Consider the following 21,716-nt stretch of genomic DNA (forward strand, 5'->3'; position numbering starts at 1 on the left):
GTCTCAGCCTTCCAGCCAATCCTGCCAGTGTCTGAGGTGAGTGGAGTCATCTTGGGTGATCCAGTTCAAGCCACCTTCTCTTACCACATAAGAGACTCTGAGAGAAGAATTGACCAGCTGAGCCCAGGCAACCCACAGAATTAGAAGAGATAATAAAATTGTTAAGTTCCTACATCTTGGGATGGTTTTGCTGAGCAGTGGTAAATAACAGAGACGCTAGTTCTCTTTACCAATCTCCTCCAGTTAGCTCCACAGCACTCCTATCACCTATTACCTAGTCCATGCCAGGTAGCCATAGGCAGTCAACACACTGAATAAATGAATTCCAAGTGGACAGGATTCCAAAATGTATCTTTGCTTTTACAGCTTGAATTACTTTTGAGAGGCTCCTTCTCAACATTGAAGGCCTAGCCCTGGGCTGCCATTCAAACATTTGCCAATGATCTTATAATTTTGGCAGCTGTATTTTGCCTGACATTTCCATGGGCCTCATTTATATTTAAACTATTTCAGTATGGATATAGTAGTTGTCTAAAACATAGAACATCATTTAAAATTAATGTGTTTTGATGGCTGTGAATGCCTCGTCTGATACTGAGGTAATACATAAATGAGATGATGGGACCATTCTCCTAGGGTTCAGGCTGCTCTATAAGCAGATTATTTCTAGCAATGTGTTGCAGACTTTTGAAACTAATCTATAATGCATGTCAGGGGAAAATGCCAATTTGAAGGATTGAAAAAAAAAGTGTAACAAACCACCATATTTGTTAGCATTTTGAGGTACCAAAATCTTAGTAAAATTTCAGATACCATTCATTTCCTCAGGCCTATACATACCAATAGACTAATATTACAAATCTGAATTCACAGGCTCTTGCATGAAGAAACATTTGGAATATCTACTGAGTCTGCAGTAAGGGTCTCGTGTCCACTCTAGCAGGAATTCCTACTTCTCCACCATCCTTCCCCAGGCATCTAATGGCACTCTGCCATAATCTCCCAGAACAGATGTTTCCCCTCAGCCGAGGCATCAGAACCCCCTACATGCCAAACCATTCAGTGTTTTGTTTCATTTCACATTCTGTTAGGTAGACACATAGCTATGCTCCCTGGGCACAAAATTTTATAAAATTTTCCTAAAACAAATCTTTAAAATTTCCTCACTGCTTTCCTGCTTACCACAGGATTCCCACTTAAACTCACGGGTCTCAGAGAAGATTCATCTTCATGGACACAAAGTGACAGACACCATTCTGTTCTCGGGACTGTTCCCTATCCCCATAACCCTGAAGTTTCATTACCAGGTCACACTTTTCAAGCTTCCTCTTTCCTTCAAAATAGGCTCTCCCTCTTCTGGTAGAATCTTCTGGTGTGCCTACTCTACCAGCTCAGAAATGCCCAGTGGGCCTGAATCAAAATCATGTACCAACTTCGGTTCAGAGTGAGTCTCCCACCACAAAAACACAGTAAATAATTGCATGAGACTCTGAAGACCCGAATGTAGGCATGGTTCACTAACATTCCCTAGGGGAATGCAAAAGCACAGAAGAGGGAGACTAGAGGCTAGATGTATTCCTAATTCACCCACTCACTTGTTAGATAAGTCAGGTAAGTTAGTGAACCCCTCTCTGTCTCAGTTCCAAGATGATTCCAGTGGTATCTGCCCACAATTCTACCTGAGGGTTGAGCAGGCATAGTCTTCCTTCTCTATGTGCTGAGAACGCCCATTCTGGAGAGCAATGTACACTTGGATGAACCACAGCAGGCTCCCTTCTCAGCGAAGCACACGGTGTGATGATGTAGCAGGAATAGGTGGACAGATTAGGCCTTAGAAGGTAGGCATGGAAATGGAGAAGCAACAAAATGCAAGTGCAGGACAGACAACTCTGGCTTTTTTTTGTAAAACAAAACAAAACAAAACCACATGCAAAGGCATATTCCATGGAAGAAATTAAAGATAACTTTTCCTGACCTTCCTAGTGGGCTAAGATAGGAATTTTTTTAGGCTTGAGATGGAAAAAAAACCTATTCCCTTGAATGGTATGAACTGAAGGTATCCTCTCAAGATCAAAGAGAAGCCTAGTTTGTCTCCCTAATTTGTCGATCTAATAAAAATAGCAGCTACCATATGGAGCATCTATTATGTGGCAGATGCTAAATTTTACATGTATTAACGGATTAAACGTAATACACTTGACATCAACCCGATAACATAATATTACTACTGTCATTCCCCTTCTAAAGATGAGAAAACTGAGGTCTCAACAGGATAAGCTACTTGCCCAAGATTCACAGCTAGTAAGGTACAGAAGCAGGATTGAAATTTATGTAATTTGCACAAGAGTACTTAAATCATGTGGCTCCAAAGTTTCTCAACCTCTACATTCATGACATTTTAGGCTGAATAACTTTGTTGTGGGGGGTTGGCCTGTGCATTATAGGGTGTTTAGCCATATCCCTTGCCTCTACCCACTAGATGCCAGTAGCATTCCCCAGCTGAGACAATCAAAAACACTTCCAGACATGTCAAAATCTGCCTCTGTTAACAACAACTGTTTGGTTCTAACATCCCCACAGTCTGACTGTGCCCCTATCATATCTCTGACTCACAGTTCCTGTCCCCAGATTCCTGGAGATTATAAAATCTGCTGTGTGGAGATATTAAACTAGTTAATTAAACATAGGTATAATGCTTAGGAAAGCTTCAAGCACAAAGCAAGCACTAATGTAATTTTGTAAGTGTTGTTTTTGTTGCTGTCATCATGACAGGAAAGGCAGCAAAGCAGAGTTGAAGGGAGGCAGTTGCAGACAACTAGAGATGTGGGGAATGATCCTCCTGATCTTAGATAATCAAAACCAGGACTCCACTATAGAAGGTCCAGTCGTCAGTGACCAACCCCAGTAGTCATGGCCAGCAATAGGAGCCTCATAAACACAGTCAAAACATGAGTCTTGTCCAGGCAGCAAATTAAATCATCAGGAAAAAATTAATTGTTCTCAGTGAGTTTTTATTAAAAAGCCATTCTAAGTATGTGATAACTGTCCTATTCTCTTTTTTTAATTTATTTTTTATTTTTTTCATAATAATTTTTTATTGTTAACGTTAGTCATCATACAGTATATCCTTAGTTTTTGATGTAATGTTCCATGATTCATTATTTGCGTATAACACCCAGTGCACCATGCAATATGTGCCCTCCTATTCTTGCAATCAATCCTTTTCACTGGAGTCTTGGATGTCTTCTGCCTTGATGTAATCAAGCCACTGGGCTTACTAAAGAATACATCTCATGTCAAACAGGTCATGGCTTGAGAAAGAAAAAATAGGTTTGGATAGGAGCAGGAAAAGAAGACCAGGCTAATGTGCAAAGGGGCAAAACTGTGACGAGAATCATCTATTTTGCTGCCCAATTTCTCATAATGAGTCAACAATTAGGCAACCATCTCTTCTGACAACCGAGTGAAAAGTGGTAAGTCAGAAAAACTGAAGTGCTAACACACTTGTGTGGGGTAAGCATTGGGACTCATTCCAGAAACAACCACAAAGGGCTTTCAGGTGACGTGGAGACGCTGAGATGTTAAGGCATCCCGTGAGACAGACTGTGAACTGCTAGGTAAAATCCACCCTAAGCCTTTACTGATAAAATGAATATTGACATACAATCAGGGTTCAATGCCATCAGCTAAAAAAGCAAGAAACGCTCAAAATTTAGGGAACATGAGAACACAGGGCACACAAAGAGATTTTGCCATTCTCATTAAAAGTGTCATGTCAGCTTGGTACTGCTTACAGACTTAGGAAGGCCAGGTTGGGGTTTTATAGGTCAGGGCTGTGAAGAAATCCACTCACTGCAGTGAAAGGACTACCCTTCTATATACCCACTTAACTTGCCTGTGTCTCAGTTTCTGAAATCACAGCTGCGTTACACATGGTTTTTCCTTTTTCACATATATTTAATTTCATTTAGAGAGGTGGGTATTATTGTCCTTAATTAACAGGTAAGGTTGAGACTCTGAGAGGCTAAGTTACTTATCTCAAGTCCCATAAACAGTCATAGGTACAACAGGCTATTTCAAGTCCTCCTTCTAGAACCCTGCTGAAAACCAGAGACTGGCCTTCGCCTCTTTTAGCTCCAATATTCCATGACTTTATGAGTTCTCTATTTTTTAAAGCATTATCTGGTCTTTAAATGTTTTCCTTCTTTCATCTTGGAAGGGGTTTAAATCATCAGAGGCAGAGGAGACCTCTGGGGGCCTGTTTCTTTCCCTACCACTGCTTGTTCCTTTTTGTTCCAACTCATTTAGAAGACGTGGAGATGAGCCCAAATGCCTGTTCCAGATAAAAATTTAGATAGAGAAGCTTGCCTCAGAAAAGAACCACAGAGGGTAAGTTAGCTGTGGGAAAGGATAATCCAAACTGACGCTAAAAGAGGCCAGAGCTGACTAGAGACAGTCTAGACCTTATGGCCTTTTATGGGTGAATGGGGAGCAGAGCAATCTGAGTTTGCAAGTTCAAGGAGATGATACTCCCTTCAGAACAGCTGGGAAGGGACCACCCCAATATCTTCCACATCCAGCCATTCCTTCACACAGAAGGCAGATGAGCTCTGAAAAAAACAAACCATGTCACTTACTGGCCAAAACAGCTCCATGGGGTTTTGGCAACTTTTAGAAAAATCTGAAGCTCCTCCAGAAACTTGTTGTTTGTTCTTTCTCTAGCCCTAACTCCTCCCATGTGCCTTATACTCATTGTACTGGAATTCTTGCTCTTCTTCTAACAAGATGATTGTTGGCTCCTCTCTGTCATGTGAAATGCCCCCAGCCAGCAAGATCCAGACCAAAGTCATCTCCTGTGTGAGCACCTCAAGTACTTGGATCCTACTTACAGGAAGATCAGCTACTCTGGATTGTCATTCTACTTCTTTCTATCCACCAAGTCCATATCTTGCTTGTGTTCTTATAACGGTGCTGAGCTTGAACGAGGTGCTCAGTAAGTGTCTGAGTGGAGGCAAAAGTGTCAGAAAGAGTTGGTCAAATGAAGTAAGAAGAATAAATCAAAGCATGTTCTTTGATTGTGCTTTTGTCTTCCTTGCCTGTGTCCCCAACCCTCTCTTTTATTTTTATATTGGTTGATTTGCATTAGAATGAATTAATAATACATGCTGACTTATACTAGAATTTATTAATTGCTTTAGGTTCCCTATTAATTAGGGACTGTCAAGTCTATCTATATAGCCCCTACAAAGCCCCTTGCACATAGCAAGTACTCAAGAAATTGATTTTTACTTGAAAACTCTAAACAAAGCTTCTAGAATCACAATAATTATATGTCTGGCACCCATCTCATGCCCAAGTGTCCATTAACAAAGTGCTCCCTTCTGCAATCTAACAACCTCTCTTCCTTTTACTTTCTCCTCCTAACCTAAAGTGAACATTCAGGGATGGTTTCTTAAACTGAGAGCTCACCGACCTGATGGCCAATATCTTGAGGTTCAACTTCTAAATGATTTCCAAAGGGATCACTAGTCAATGGGGATAAGACATAAATGGTAGAAGGTTACAGAAGACCCCTCTTTAACCCCAACAATGCCTAGGACCTTTTCCTCTCTTATAGGTTGCACTTTCCCATTGCAGCTTTCTAGAATTAATCCCTTGACTTTTAATTTTCTACCCCTGATACAGGATTAAGCAATGCATACTCACAGCCAGATTAGCTGAGGAAGTACACAAATGGTGAGATTTATGCATTAAATAAGAAGCAGGGAATATCCTGACAGGCCTGAAAAGAACCATGGAGAGCGACGGGTCCAGTGTAGACAGACACAACTCAGCAGGAGCCCTCACATTACATGCTGCCTGTGTGCACAGCTAGGTCAATTACTAGGTAGACATGAAAATAAAATGTTATTGTTAGCACAATTTGCTTCTTTTGTTTAAAGAAAAGTATATATGGAGTAATCAAACAGACCTATGTTTGAGTTCAGGCTCCACAATTTTCTGTCTGAGACTATAAGAGAATCACCCAACTTTTCCAGGTCTCAGTTTCCACACATGTAAAATGGGTACAAATCTCATAGGATAATTATGAAGACCAAATGAGGTAATACAAGCAAAGTGTTAGCATAGAGTTTAGAGTGAGTGCTCAATAAATTTAGTCCTCACTATCATTATCATTAACATTATTATGATGCTTAAATATCAAATTAGGGCAAGTAACTTCACAAGAAAAATTTTAAACTAGGAAAACATCCTCTGCTCAATTTTTTTTCCAGGTTACTGAAAGCATAAGATTTCTCTTGAAATACGTTGAGAATTACTTGAACATATATTTCGACTATCACATTTTGGGGGCCCTATTCACTAAACTGTGGCTACCATGAAGAATGGTGTTCCAATTCTGCTTGCCACTGTTCTGTGGGAAGGCAGCTAATATTTACACAGAATCCTCTTTTGTGTCATCTCATCTGGTCTGGCTATGAACGTATATTGCCTAATGCTGTACTTGGGGGCAGCTAATTGATGCAATTTGGACTAGAAGCTCCAGAAGCTCTCCAGGGCTAAAACCAAGACATCTTACTTTTCTTGCACCCCTTACAATGCAGAGCACAGAATGGGACACCAATAGGTGAATAAGAAATGTATTTTACAACAATGTGTGAATTCCATACATACTATTAGACTCTGGGCCATATTTTTTTTTTTTTTAGATTTATTTATTCTAGAGAAAGAGAGAGCGAGCAAGGAGGGGGAGGGGCAAAGGGAGAGAGAGGGAATCTCCAGCAGACTCCCTGCTGAACACAGAGCCCCACTCAGAGCTCAGTCTCCTGGCCCTGAGATCATGAGCTGAGCCGAAATCAAGAGTTGGATGCTTAACTGATGAAGCCACCCAGGCACCCCTCTTTTTTTAAAGTAGGCTCCATGTTCAGTGTGGAGCTCAATATGGGGCCTGAACCCACAACCCCAAGATCAAGACCCGAGCTAACATGAAGAGTCAGACGCCCAAACGACTGAGCCCTACCCAAGTGCCCCTGGGCCATGTTTCTGTAATAACGACTTCTGTGACGCCAAGAATAAACAAGGAATCCCAAGAACTCTCCTACTTTCACATGTAGCTCAGGGAAAAAAATCACATAGCTTTGGTGTCATGCTAATCTGAATATGAATCCTTCTCTAACAAGATTAGTACAACTTCAGACAACTTAGCCACTCTGGAGCTGGATGATATGATCTATCTTACAAGGCTATGGCACTGAATGATTTGACACATGTAAAGTAATTAGTATAGTGCCTGGCACATATTAGGTGCTCAGCTAATTATAGGATTTTTTTTTTTAACCCCTTCCTCCCTTCTCCATAAGAAACAAGACAGAATGAGAGACAAAGAAAATTATCCCTCTGGAATGCAGTTCCAAAAGGACCACTCCATTGGTTGAGCATCTGATTCTTGGTTTTCATAAGACTGTGGTCTTGAGGTCATGAGATTGAGCCCCACGTGAAGCTCTGTGCTCAGCTCAGAGTCTGTTTGTTATTCTCTCTCCCTCTTCCTCTCCTGCTCATGTGCGCACATGTACGCTCTCTCTTGTAAATGAATAATTTTTTTTTTTAAAGGACCATTCGGAAGGGAGAGGAGCCAAGATTACCTGCAGAATTATTTTAGAACAGGACATGGGTTCTCGATTCAAGAAAAATGAACTTTTTAAAGCCATGTACCCTATCTTAAGGCACATTTTGGAGGGAATTGCAAACATTTAAAAAAATTTTGCTTTCACATTAAAAGCCAAGATTAAAATACTTTGAGTGCAGAGTTGGTTCCGAGGAGTCTATGCTTAGTCGAGTTCCATAAATATTAATGAAGGGCCCAGATACCAGATGATAACGGCAGTGGTGCTGGGCTAGTTCTCACGCTTTATGTTTGCACCCAGAGGGGCTGGCTGTGATTTCATACTTAAAGAACTAAGCTTCACGATATAACATATCAGGCTGTGTGATGTATGTCTTCCCACTACTGAACAATGAACTCTATGCAAACTCACAGCCATACACATACACATGCACTGAAATCATTAAAAACCAACTGGTTGAATTTATACAACTGTTTGTTTTGTCTGAGTTTCAGTTTTGCCAGTGAGACTACATTTTTTGCCTTAATCTGATTATTTTGCTGATGTCTAAAAAGCTTAGATAAGGTGGTTTCTGTCCCTCGTTTTCCCCACCCTACTCCAATGTGTCCCATAATTTTGTTACAATAACTCTTTCTCCAACTCTTCCCCCATCCACATGTGACACTCTCAGTTCACCTATCTTCTGTTTATTCATAAGACTTTGGACATATTTCCTTAGCAACTGGCTAAAAACCTTTGAACCTCTATTTGCATGTGTCTTCATGACATATGCCTTCACATGGGCATGGCCTGAATATTTATGCTGCCTGCTGCTGGTCAGTTTTCAGACTGAATGGGGATGACACACCCAGTGCCTCTGTCTTGCATTCACATTACACTGTCCATAGGAAACATCTAGCTGTTTTGCAATTTAAACTTCAAAGCAAATCTAACATATATGTCTCCCTACAAACTACCCAAATATCACCATGCCTACACAGAATGATAGCTTGAAATCACAAAATTATAACTGAAAATCACAAAGAAACTTGAAGAAATGACCATTTATAATATTACTTTTTAATAGCAAATAATAACTAAAACCCAGGAACCATAAAAGGACAATTAATTTGACAAAATAGTCATCTGACTATAGTATGACTCTTCCTTCTAGAAGAGTGTTACATAGTAATTAGATATTTTTTCTGTACTGTAGAAAGGCAGGAAATAAATATATAAGCATTACTTAAAAAAAAAAAAAAAACCTACCATGGGTGCATCCATGATACTGACCATTAATATGACCATTAATATGACAACATGAGAACACATGGCCAAATTTCAAACACTTATAATCTTCTAATCAACAAGTCTACTAGAAATTTATCCTAAAGATGTCATAAAATATGTAAAGATGTATCCACAAGTACTTTATAATACTGAAAAAGAAATCATATAATTAACACCAAGAAGTCACTGGAGAGAATGACATAAAACATAGTTATGGGCACAGGAATTTGGCCATAACATGTTTCTAAATGAAAAAAGAAGATTTTTGAAAGAATATATACATGTTTATTTATGTTTGTGTGTGTCTGTGTGTATACATGCATAGAAAAAATATCTAGAAAGACACTTATGAAAGTATTACATAGATTATAACTGGGTGATAAGATTAGAGGTTATTTTCACTTACCTTTTTATACCTTTTGCATTTTATTTATTTTTTAAAATATTTATTTATTTGAGAGAAAGAGAGAGCACGAGCAGGGTGAGGGGCAAAGGGAGAGGCTGTCCAAGTGGACTCTCACTGAGCGGGGAGCCTAACTCAGAGCTCAATCCAAGAGTCAGACGACTAACCGACTGTGCCATCCAGGCACCCCCACTTTTTGCATTTATAAACTGCTTGGCAAGAGAATAAAAGTAAAACTACTTAAGTTTGGGGGAAACATGTAACAATACGGTATATACAAATATTAATGCCAAATTGAAATATGTTGAAGTCAACCATCAAAATCTATACCACAGAATCTCAAGGACCTGGTGTAGAGACTAAAATCCCCTCTGTGTTCATCCATGCCCAGTGACGAGGTGAGGATTTGAGGAAATCATGACTGTAGAAAAGACCTGGAGTTTTCCCATTTGTGTCACTCCACACACAGCCTGCCACCTCCCTCCATGTCTCCCAATACTTATGTGCAGGCTGCTGGTGATTGATGGTCTCTATTACCAGAAAGATGAGCTGAGCTGTCAGGGGAGTGGAGGTGAAAAGAAAGAGTTCCACAAGGCAAACGGCATCCAGGGAAACATGCCCATGTAACCATATGCCTACCTCATCCAGAAATGCACTTACTCATTAGTTCACATCCCGGTAAAACATTTAACGCAAGTTAATTACTGCTCTATTGTAAAAAACAAAACGGGCACAGAAACTAAAGCCAACCTTTGTTTTTTTTTCTCTTTCTTCCCTTGGTCCTTTCTTCTCCCCCCAAACCCAGCCCTCTCCCTCCCCCTCTCTCAATCTTTCAATCTGTCTGTCTCTTTTTCTGGCAAATTTCAAACATCCTGTATAACCAGCATATGAACCGAGCCACCCCGGAGAGAGATGTAAAGCCTTTCTGAGTGTCAGGTTGTCATATTTATATCTAAAAGTTCTTTTCCCCCCTGCATTTTGGTCCTGGAAATGGACTAAGTCCATTTTGCACACTCCAGGCCCCAGGCATGACCAGCATCCAATTTGTGCCTTCCAACCCTTCTACAAGCACCTCCAATCTTATGTGCTGCCTTATTTCCAACCTGCTTTGGGCTCAGACACTCTGCCAGGCATATGATGGGTCAGTTAAAGCTGCACCCCCAGCAGAGACAGAGCATGTAGATTTTATTTAAAAGTAATGGCTACCTATTCAAGAGGTAATGTTGTCATCCTGGTCAGGCCCGGATCCAATCTGTGTTGGAAAACATGAAAGGACCCCTGGCTACAACAAGGAATCATCACACACTAATATAACCCAGTCAGGTACACTGCTATTTCTTGCCATTTTCTTTTTTCTCATATGAAAGTTGCCACCATTTCACACACATTTTGCAATGATAAATGTAGTTCCATTACCACCTGTCTGGCAGGGACAGAGGAGCATTTTATAACTCAGTTTAGACAACTTTGAAGTTACTTCTGTAAATCTCTCTCCACCCTAACTAACTCTATCCATTTTACATGACTTTTTTTTTTCTTTAAAAATAAGTACTATGTCTTTCTCTGTGTCATGCAAACATACAAAGTCTGGACAAACAGCCAGGGGGTTGGAGACTCTGCTCCATTTTTAATCTTGAAAATGGAATTAGGAAACTCAAACGACGACTCTTTCAAAACAATTTGGAGGCAAGCCATCACTAGATTAATGGGATGTAGTCAAAGCAACAACTCACTCAAAATAGTAGAAACTAGAGTTGGGTAGAGACCCTACAGGCCCAAGTTTCTAGAATTTCCACCAGTCATGGATCCTGAGAAGCCCAGCTCACTTGCTTTCGGATCTAGAACATGATGGCCAGTGCAAAGAAAGACCAGGGTTCATAGTGCTATTAAGTTTGTTGTTGCTATTGTATATGTTTTTAACAATATAGCTACTAATGAGGTTATTTTATGTTATTCCCCTCTGTGTGATTTTCACAAGACTCGGAGGTGAAAGGGAAATAATCAACTAGGCAGTAACTACATATGCTATTGGAGTTTTACAGACTTTCTTCTCTCCTTTCAGAGGGAGTTTCTATTACTTTCACCTCTCAGGTATATTATAATGTGTTTGAGAAATAAAGTGGGGAAAGAACAAATAGTGCTTACACCAACTAATCCAGTCACAGTAATTGGCAACTACATTCAATATTAACCCACAGCGCTGAGCCACACAGAAATGGGTGAGATTAGTTCCATTTCAGTTATAATAACCACAGGAACCAGGCCCACATGTTTAGATCATAGTGGAATCAGGAGACAGATAGCAAAGAAAGTCTAGCTTCAATGATCAGACAGGAAGGGAGCCCTCCTTCCAAAAATCAAAACGAATCTATTGCCAGTGGTGGCTTGCCCTGGGTTCTAAGAGTTAGGAGGCAAATACTTTTGCAAAAAGAATCATAGGGAAGCAAAATGAAAATAAATTGCTCCAGTTCTAGACATTCTTTGTGCCTGGGCACTGGCGCTCTTCTACACAATCCTCAGAAGAACAGAATGAAAAACAAAACAAAATAGTACAAGTTAGAAGGCCATATTTGCATGGCCCTGATTGAAACAATTCAGGTCCCCCAAACTGGTATCTATGGTGTAATAAAGGCTTTAGGAACTACCTTGCAACTGTTCTAGTTTTTGTCTCTCTACAACTCAAACAGAAAAACCTAAGTTGTAATAGAGTTTTCTAAATTATTACTACACTGGAAAGTAGAAGTCAATATTGGGAACTTAAAATTAATGTCTGTTTAGCTTTTATACCATCCCCAAAACAAGCAAACCCTGAAGAAATCTGTTCAATTGGATTTGAGAATCTAAAATCTACCTTTCCCTACCTCTGCAAAGTTAATCCCATTCCTCCCCTCCACTCTCACTCATAGCTCTTTATGATTTCCTCCTTCCTTTACACCAAATGCAGAAGTGAAGTGTGAAAAGCTGTTTAAGTACCCTTAACTTACTGAGAGACGAAAGTATCTGACAGTTTTTTTTATTCCATGATATTAAAGTAATTCATCTGAGTTTGTACTAATGACAGTAAATCTCTTGCGCTGACAAGCTGTGGTCAATTATCCTTTCTACAGCTTTTTAAATCCAAAGCACTAGGAAGTGCGTCAGTGTTGGAAACTTGTGGCTTGCTAATTCAAAGGAAACAGCCAACCAGCTTGGGCAGCCCTCTAGGTGTACGGCCGTGTTCCTCACCCCTAAACAGCTCCCCTAGGAGCCTGCAAATGCTGGGGCACTGCCACTGGAATTTACATGGATGGAGGAAACGGTTTAAATCAAGTGGTGTGTTATTTATCTCTATAATGAGTGGTTTAACAGTGACAATTAGGACGGAAATTCTACAAGCCTGAACTCCAGTTACTTATTACTGCCACTGAAAGTCAATTAAAGTATCTAAGTAATTACAGGGATTGGGATCATCTGTCATCTGCTAAATCATATTAGAGGGAAGAGGTACTTGGTTTGTTTTGAAAGCGTGTGATCTAGTTTCCATCATGTTGGTTAATTTTCAGACAAGGGAGTGTGCAAGGGAACTTGCCCCACACATCTGCAGATCTGATCACCTGGGAGAGCAACAAAAATGTTCACTGATTTCCATCCAGGCTCAGTGGCTGTGCAAAGGAGTGAGTCAGCTAGGAGGTGGGTATGGAGGGGCCCATTCTGCCAGACAAGTCACCCAGTACAATGCTCTTCAATTTAAAATCTTCATGTGGCACCTTGTTCCTTCTTGTGCTCCTGCTACACCAAGACCTTGCTCTCTTGCCTCCTTCAGGCCCACTCTGCTCCCACACCATCCCCAGTACCTCCTTCAGTCATCTCGATTAGCTCACTGTGTCATAAACACTACCATCACGATATAAACCACTTCTGCGCCTTTTCTGCATCTGCTACGTTAGATGCATTTTTCTCCGCTCTTCTGTCTGTCCAAAACCTCTTCACCCTTCAAAGCTCAGTCGGAGTCCTTACTCCTTCTTCATGTGGAATCTGATACCAGACCTCTCCTCTTATGAATTACATATGGAATTCTAAGTTTATCGTTCAATGATCCTCAGACTGTGAATACCTAGCAGGGGCCACAGCTTGGATCTTCACTTCTCACCCAGCATCTGGGATACATTTACATTCCCAAAGTAGTAATCCCTAATCCTTGGTTCCTGAAGTTGCTGAGGTTAGCCTCATGTTTGGTGAAATGGCCAGGCCTAGCCGGCATTCCTGCATTTGTCCATCCTTCTTTCATTCAGCAGCATGCTTTGAAGGGCTGTTTAGAGCAGGACACCAGAACTATGGCTTTTAAGTTTGAATCCAGTGCTTCCTCTCCCACCACACTGCCTCAATGGGAAACTGTGTTTGCTCACACCACGCTGCATGAATCAAGGAGTCAATGCTCATCATTCCTTCCTTGGCCAACACTTGTAGGAAAATGTCCATAAAAGCAAAAATACATATAGAAAAATGAGCTCTGTCCCCTGTGGTTCCACACAGCTCTCCTCAGAGCATTTTTAGTCCAAACCAAGAGACAAAGAGAGGAAAATATTTTAAAATGATCTCCCAAATGACTTCGGGGCAAGTTTGGTTCAAGGGATGGGCAAGACTTGGGTCAGCCAGCTACACTAGGGTCAGCCAGACTCTGGGGTCAGTCGGCCATGTTTGGGTTGAGTCAAGAACACTTGCTATTCTTCACATCCCAAGACATATATTGGAATTTTAACTTTCCTTCTTGCAGCCTCTTTCTGTTTTAAAAGTTTATTTCATTTTGGAGTAAGACTCCCCAGGGGATCTATTTTCTCATTCTCCCCTTCCATGGCATGTCCTTCAGTAGCTCCTATTTAGCACCTGTGTTGTTTAGATTTCATAAGTCCACCAGCACTTGCCCCCAACATGCTGTTTGTGTAAAAATGAACATACTGCATATATAAAGGGAAACTCACCAGAAGGAATCAAGAAATCTGAACAATGGGAAAATCCACCAAATGTTTTCTTTAAAGCTTCTATTTTCTATAGGAAATATTGCCCATAACAAAGCATTGAAAATAGAATGTTTTCGGACATCAAACATAAAGGCAAGACTGACGTCCAACAGCATCAGATCATATCAAAGGACTGCTTAAAACCCTTCAATGACTCAAGTTCTCAGACACTCATCAGCACATTGTACTGAAACTGTCCTACCTGCCTTGCAGCACCCACATCACCAACAATTAGAGCATGTAAGTTCAGCGCAGGTCAGAATCGTCCTGTGTCTCCTCATTGGCTAGCATGGTTTCTGGCACAGTATGCCCTTAGTAAATTTGGTCCTTATTGGGTTATATAAATACTATGTGCTAGGTGTGGAGATTTTAAAATACTAAGATACACAGTTCCCATCTTCAAGAAGTTCAAATCCTAGAATGTGATTCCCAAACCTGAGTGAACATTAGAATTATTCAGGAAGCTATAAAACTGCAGAAATCCAGGCCTTGCTTCCAGAGATTCTAATTCAGTAGGTCTAGGCAGGGCCTCAGAATTCTCTATTTTTAATAAGCTTCCAAGACACCTCTCATGATCAGACAAATTGGGAACCTTTGGTCTAGTGGGTAGATAATAAAGTCTTATGTTTTTACATCTCTTTTCCTACATATGAAGTATTTTCATGTCCATTATCTCACTTGATTCTTACTGAGTGGGGTAATATACCCTGAAGTTTACAAATGAGGACGTGAAGCCCAGAAAGTTCAGAAACTGGCAAAGTCAGAGCCTGGATGTGAACCCAGAATTCATATCCACAATCTCATCAGTGTTTCGTTCTTACCAACTCTCCCTAGAGAGGAATGACCCAGGTTATCTCTGTCAGGTAAAGAGCAACAAACCTTAGGTCAATGAACAGCCAGTATGGTCAGATCTCTTCTTTGGTTTTTTGGAAAAACAAAGTAAGAGAAAAATATTGCCTTTGCCATCTACCCACCCATCCGTGAGAATGACACCAGGGAACAGAATTGATTATGGGGACAGACCCTCTCAGTGATGGCAAGTAAGGAACATTATTTCCTCATGGATGCGTTTTATATGGAAAATAAATAAATCAACTGACAAAGTTAATCCTAATGAGTGGAATAAGTTTGGTTCATACTCCAAAAGGTCCCTTGGTAGGGAAAATATGGTGAACTAGACAGCAAACCAAATGCAATCCTATAACTGAACATAGCTCATGAACTCAGTCCTCTTGCTCTTCTCTGGATTGTTACCTAGTCCACTACACTTCACTTTACTGTCTGCAGTGTGGTTGAGATAACTCATTAGATTTATCCCACTATTATCATATGATCCAATATGACATTAACAATGCATTTGACAGCAGGCAGATGAAAGTTCCAGCTGCCTTTCTGGATTAGAAAAAACAAGTTTCAGTTTGCAATAGTAAGCTTCAAGAGAACAATGTCAGCAAAAGATGCTTCCATTGTTTATGCTGGTGCACAATCTGAAGTTTTCCCTGTCACTTCCCTACCAAGAAGAAGCCAAGGGGTTAAATAGTGTGGACTTTCATTTACCCCCTCATTCAGGAATGTGATCCTTTCAGTCTGTGTCTGCATGTGAAGCAAAGCTCTATAAAGCATACAGAGGACTTGTACTGAACACACACACACACACATCCCATACATACACCACACACACATATGGGGGTGGCAAAACAAGTCTCTAGAAAAATAAGAAGCAAATGACCTCCTTTCAGTTCTGCTTGAAAGTGTTTCTGAATGAAGGAGCATCTCATAAAGGTTTTGTTGTTGTCGTTGTTGTTGTTGTTTTTCCACTCTGAGACAACTTTCTTTTATGTGATGGCACCAAGCATTACCTGAGGAAGTTAGGGAGGGGAGACAGAAAAGGAAAAGACTATCAAGTGTACCTAGACGTTTATCAGAGCATAGATACTCAAAAAAAAGTGACCAAAGGCCCTTCTTTCCTTATATTCACAATTAGAAATGAACAACTCTGAAAGCATAGTGTCCTAAAGAAAGTATTCTGTGATGATTCTCCATTTACTGTCTCCTGGGTTGGGATTTTCTAGCCTAAGCATATTAAAATCAGACCTCACTGGACCCACTGAGTTATACACATAAATAAACAAATTCAGACCACTTTTTTTTTTTCTTAAGAAGGCTCTACACTCAGTGTGGAGCCCAATGCAGGGCTTGAACTCACGAAACTCAGATCAAGACCTGAACTGAGATCAAGAGTTGGACATTTAACCAACTGAGCCACCAAGCTGCCCTCAGACCAAGGTGCCCTCAGACCACTTTTTAAGTAATCAGTTTGAGAGGCAACACACTAGGTGAGAATCTACCTTCATTCATTCATTCATTCATTCATTCATTCATTCATTTATAAGGATTTCATTTATTCATTTGACAGAGCGAGCACAAGCAGGAGGAGTGGCAGGCAGAGGAAGAAGGAGAAGCAGGCTCCCCACTGAGCAGGAAGCCTAATACAGAGCTTGATTTGGACCCTGGGATCATGACCTGAGTCAAAAGCAGACACTACACTGAATGAGCCACCCAAGCACCCCTCCTTCTCCTTTTAAATTAAGCTTCACAATCAATGGTAAATTCATTACAATGACACAATATATATTTGCTGCTCTTCCTCTAAGATCAAGAACAAGACAAGGATGTCCACTCTCGCCACTTTAATTCAACATAGTATTAGAAATCCTAGCCACAGCAATCAGGCAAGAAAAAGAAGTAAAAGGCATCTAAATTGGAAAGGAAAAAGTAAAATTGTCACTATTTCCAGATTGCACCATGTAGAAAACCCTAAAGATCCCACCAAAAAGCTATTAGAAGTAACAAATGAGTTCAGTAAAGTTGCAGGATACAAAATTAATATATAGAAACCTGTTCTGTTTCTATACACTAATAACAAAGTATTAAGAGAAATTAAGAAAACAATTCCATTTATAATTGCAACAAAAAGAATACCTAGAAATAAACTTAATCAAGGAGGTGAAAGACCTGTACTTTGAAAACTATAAAACAATGATATGAAAAATTGAAGATGACACAAACAAATGGAAAGATATACTATACTCATGGATTGGAAGAGTTAATATTGTTAAAATGTCCATACTACCCAAAGTAATCTACACATTCAGTGAAATCCCCATCAAAATACCAAGAGCATTTTTTCTCAGAACTAGAACTCTAAAATAATTCCAAAATTTGTATGGAATCATAAAAAAACTTCAAATACTCAAAACAATCTTGAAAAGGAAGAACAAAGCTGGAAGTATCACAATTCCAGATTTTAAGATTTACTACATAGCAGTAATAATCAAAACAGTATGGTAGTGGTACAAAAACAGACACATAAATCAATGGAACAGAATAAAGAGCCCAGAAATAAACCCACAGTTATATGGTCAATTAATCTATGACAAAGGAGGCAAGAATAAATAAGGAAAAGACAGTCAATAAATGATGCTGGGAAAACCAGACAGCTACATGCAAAGGAATGAAACCATCCACAAAATGAAAAGGCAGCATACTGAATGGGAGAAGATATTTGCAGATGATATATATGATAAGAAGTTAATATCTAAAATATATAGAGAACTTATACAACTCAACACCAAAAAACCAAATTTGATTAAAAAATGGGCAGAAGATCTGAATAGACATTTTTTCTAAAGAAGCTATGCAAATAAGCAACTGACACATGAAAAGATGGTCAACATTGCTAATCATCAGGGAAATGCAAATCAAAACCACAATGAAATAGCATGTAATTCCTGTCAGACTAGTATCAAAAAGACAAGAAATAACAAGTGTTGGTGAGAATGTGGAGAAAAAGAAACCTTTGTGCACCACTGATAGGAATGTAAATTGGTGCCACTGTGAAAACCAGTATGGAGCTTCCTCAAAAAATTAAAAGTAGAAATACCATACAATCCACTACTGGATATTTACCCAAAGAAAACAAAAACACTAATTTGAAAATATATATGCACCCTATATTTATTGCAGCATTATTTACAATAGGTAATATATGGAAGCAACCTAAGTGTCCACCACTGATAGATGACTGGATAAAGATAGATAGATAGATAGATAGATAGATAGATGGAATATTACTAAGCTATAAAAAAATGAGATCTTGTGACAACATGGATGGACCTAGCGGGTATTATGCTAAGTGAAATAAGACAGAGAAAGACAAATACCATATTTCACTTTTATGTGGAGTCTAAAATACAAATGAACAAACAGAAAAAGCAGAAACAGACCCATAAATACAGAGAACAAACTGGTAGTTACAAGAGGGTAGAGTGGCTGGAGGATGGGCAAATGGGTGAAGGGGAGTAGGAGATACAGGCTTCCAGTTATGCAATGAGTAAGTCATGGGATGAAAGGTACAGCATAGGGAATAAAGTCAATAGTATTGTAGCAGCATTGTATGGCGACAGAGGGTAGCTACAACTGTGGTGAGCATAGCATAACATAAAGAGATGTCAAAGCACTATATTGTAGGCCTGAAAGTAATATAACATTGTCTCAACTGTAATTTTAAAACTATACTTGATATAGATATAGAGATATTTCTGATATATATTACAGGCCCAGAATTAGCTGCCACTAGGACAAGATCTCATCATAGCAGTGGTAGCAAAAGTGGTCAAGGATCATCCTAGAAGGGACAGCTTGGCACTTCCCTATGGAGAGGAGCCCAGCAGCAGCCTTGGCCATGCCTACTTCCCAAAGGACATGGATGAAGGTGGGGGCATGAAGGGGCTGTGGTGGTGCCTAGAGCTTGTATGGGGATGTGAAAGTCTGAAATTTGAAAACTGAATCACACTCTTCCCATATCAACAGTTTTTCTTCCTTTATGATCAATGTGATGCATCAGAGCTGCTTTAGGAGCAAATGCTATATCCAGAAACATGGATTGTATGACTTTTATATGAGTCTGGGATTGTCTATGAGGATCAGTATTTTTATTAGAGAAACCTGCATTTTGAAATAAAACCAACAAAAACAAGGCCTCCTGCAACTTACCAGAAGAGGATATATGAAAGCAGATCAACACAGCTATGAAAATCTTTTTGTTTTGTTTTGAATTATTTGTTTTACTTTGAAAATATTTTTGAGTATATATATAATGTAACACAACGTTACATTAGTTTCAGGTGTACAACATAGTGATTCAACAAGTTTATACATTATGCTATGTTCACCACAAGGAGAGCCACCATCCATCGCCATAACAATGCTATTACAATATCACTGACTATAAAGAAAGGTTGTGGGCCAGACTGCTCTCAATAGGAGCTGGTGAGATTGCCAACTGCGCTGCTTATGCATTTGAGCCAGTCACCTTGGGCCTCCATTAGGAGCTCTTGTTATCCTCGTTAAGATCTACAGTTATAGTCACTCATGCTCCAAAAGAAGGGGGCATAGAGATATTAAATAAATGTCTCACAAACAAGGTGATCCGTATTTTGGGGTTTCTGCAATAATTGTCATTACAGTATTCTTATCAATCTCCTAATGAAAACAAATATTCTTGTTACATAACCACCTGCTCTGTAAGTGGAGTGCCCTCAGTCAGCTATGTTAAAGGCCTAGTCATTGCTTTAAAGAATACTCTGCTAGAAAGACAATTATCATATGGTTTCACTCATTTATGGAACATAAGAAATAGCAGGAAGATCAGTAGGAGAAGGAAGGGAAGAATGAAGTGGGGGTAAACAGAAGGGGGAATGAACCATGAGAGGCTATGGACTCTGGGAAAGAAACTGAGGACTTCAGAGGGGAGAGGGGTGGGGGATTGGGATAGGCTGGTGATGGGTATTAAGGAGGGCACATATTGCATGGTGCACTGGGTGTTATACGCAAATAATGAATCATGGAACACTACATCAAAAACTAAGGATAACTGTATGGTGACTAACATAACAATAAAAAATTATTTAAAAAAATTTTTTTAAATGTTCATATCTTCACCTTCCTTAGAGCTTCTTAAAATAAAATGCATTCATATTATAAAACTAAAGAAAGAAAGAAAGAAAGAAAGAAAGAAAGAAAGAAAGAAAGAAAGAAAGAAAGAAAGAAAAAGAAAGCCAGCCTCTGCTGGAAAGCCTCAGCTGAGCATTCCTTGGCCTGGATTCTGCTGCTGAACTTTATAATCTAGGAAGGCACACAGATTGTCTAAACAGGGCCCTGAACATATTGAACCCTTCTACATAGTGACCCCAACAGATTAAATATTCTTTTTAGTGTCAGTTTTAACTTGCTCATCTCTTTTTATTTTCTTATTAATAATATTTTTTATTATATTATGTTAGTCATCTCTTCTTTTTAAAAGGAGCAAGATATGCCTGTTAATGAGATCACTGGTACCTTGAGTGCGTTCCTTAAAACCATTGTGGGGATGCCAAGATTGCATGCCTTTAAATACATCCATATAGTCTAGCAAGATGCCATGTCTTTCTGATAAGATGAAAAAACAATGAATATAATATCCCTAATATTTTCAACAGCAATGAATAAAGTTTAACTTGGGAAATTAAACAGCTAACTGGTGAAAGTATGTCCCAAAGAAATGGAAATCTAACAGTTTTTTGAAAAACAAATTTAATTAAAACATTATTCTGTAATTCTGCTATAAAATGAGGTTGTATTTCGGAACAGATCTGAAAGTGATATTGTTCTCTTAAATAATATTCTCTAGAGAAAATCATTTTGAAGATTTCCCTAATTTGGATCAAGAAAAATTAATTTTCTTATTTTTAAATTATGGCTGATAACGGAAATGACTTTAGAGTGTGGCTGGCTTCTATTTTTATTAACATGGTATTACTGTATAGGTATCTTAGGCCTTGATTTCTCCATGAAGAACTAACGTATTAATTTCAAATGTAAGAAAAATAAAATCTTATTTCTTTTTTGTCAAAACTAAAAAGACATGTCCTTGTACCATGGTACTAGTAAAGCAACCTATTAGTCAAGTAAGAGTAGAATTTTTTTCAAAATATTGTTATAAATATTTGGGGGAATTAATTTTGGGTGATTTTGAAAGTAGTCTGATATAATGTGGAACCTCATCTGGTAGATAGAGTGGATTATTAAAGTTTGTAATAATATTTTGGGTGATTTATAACGATAGTAAAGAGACCAATTTTCCCTCTGGCTCAGACATGACTCTATTAAAGAGAAATTTTGAAAATGTTTGGAGACAGGGCAGTACCAGCAGAAGACACAAAATGTGCGTCCTTATGCATGACTGTCTAGATGTTTAGTTTACAAATAATCAGTTCAAGAACAGAATGGGAGAGGTCATGTTTAAAATCTCTGATGTTTACTATATCTGATCATCAAAGGTGAGAGGTTTTATTTTTTAAGAAAATAAAAACACCTTTTTTT

The sequence above is a fragment of the Ursus maritimus genome, unplaced genomic scaffold, assembly GCF_017311325.1.
Source record: "Ursus maritimus isolate PB19 unplaced genomic scaffold, ASM1731132v1 scaffold_3, whole genome shotgun sequence".
NCBI classification, from domain to species: Eukaryota; Metazoa; Chordata; class Mammalia; order Carnivora; family Ursidae; genus Ursus; species Ursus maritimus.